The sequence below is a fragment of the Pundamilia nyererei genome, unplaced genomic scaffold (genome assembly GCF_000239375.1).
Source record: "Pundamilia nyererei isolate P.nyererei 1_Seehausen unplaced genomic scaffold, PunNye1.0 scaffold01242, whole genome shotgun sequence".
In the NCBI taxonomy this organism is placed as follows: domain Eukaryota; kingdom Metazoa; phylum Chordata; class Actinopteri; order Cichliformes; family Cichlidae; genus Pundamilia; species Pundamilia nyererei.
In genome coordinates, this window is record NW_005188643.1 from 1 (window position 1) to 1,581 (window position 1,581).

A 1,581-nucleotide genomic window follows, 5' to 3' on the forward strand; every position below is an offset into this window, starting at 1 on the left:
TCATGTTAATTTCTTCCAACTGATTCCTACTTATTGAACAGAATAGTTCGCCTAACAAGCAAAAGACCCCATTTCGATTGAGAAAAGAGACACAAATCCCTTGGAGGTTTTGTCAGGAAGGACATCCCGCATAAAAATGTGCCAAATCAAACATGCAGTGCTGCCCGCTGTGGCGACCCCTTAAGAATAAGGGAGCAGCTGAAAGAAGCCACACAAATCAACTCTAGTAGAATGGAATAATAAAAATACAGGCTGCAAATGAGCATAACAGGGTCACTTTTAATACATTCTTATTATGTGATTATACTAAATGTGTATGAGTAAATGTTTTCATCTGTCATTACATTTGCAGTTCAGATGAGGGTTTAAGAGGTAGGATGAACTGCTGTTTACTATGGTCTTTTTTGAAGACCTTTTTTTAAAAATTCATAATACTTGCATTAATTTAGTTTTGCCCATTTACACCAACTATTCATAAGTACTAACCTGGATGTGTTTCTGCTCTCCTAGTGAATTAAAGATCAATGCTTACTTCCGTTTTAGTTTCTTCTGCAGCTAAATCCTGTTATGCGCTTTCTTGTAAATAACTTGTGCTACGTCGCTGTGGTTTGTGACAGTCAAAAGTCAAAAGAGTGACACTTCAGAGTTGGTCATTTTCACATTATTTTTAACAGCAGGGTTTCTTGAAATGTTGCAAAAGTTTCCTTAAAAAATAAAAAATAAAAAGGAGCGCACAGAGTCGCTTTTGGATAAAAATCTCCAGTTGAGGCAGACTTTGTGACATTGCTTGTCATCTTGTCATGAGTGCTGTAAAATATAAAGGCATACACAATGACTGGTGTAGAGTGACAACCCAGCCTACACGCCCATCAAAGTGACAAAAATCAAACTCCGCCACACAAACGTGGGCACGAGTCCTCCACTGCCCCACACCAACATTTCTGCAAATGCTACAAACTGAAGGTGAGCTAATACTACATCAAACGGCACCAACTCATTCAAATGTCAGTCACCCCCTATGCTCTGTTGACTCTGTATGCTGGCTCCACCCACTAACAGGGGCAACACTCAGCAGCTTGTAATTACAAGTACCGTTTAGGTGTGTCTGAACGCCGCAGGCAGCTCTGATCTCAGTAGGGATCTCAGACTCTGAAGCCTTCAAAAACAGCGCTGAGTAGTGTGGCAGACAGTAGTATAACAGATGATAGGGATCTGTGTAATTCAATCAGTCTTAATGGGCATGCCTGCAGAGTGAGAAGCACCTTTATCATTACGGTTTGAGACACACCTCTTCATTCAAAAGCAGAAATGTATCTGATGAAGCAACGCGGTCAATGACAGGACACAGCGAGGAACTAAAGCACTGCATCATTATGCAAATGTGATGGACTTTTTTTTTTTTAATTAATCGTTTGTGGTAATCCACCTGGTGACTGACTCCCTGCTGACAGTGATCAGAAATGAGGGTCACATAAAGAACAGCAACCTTTGAGCTCATTTTACCTGAAGCCACTTCAGCAAAAAAAACCCGTTTGCTTCCACCTGGGTGCTGTAGGGGAAGGATGACTTGCCGACTATAGC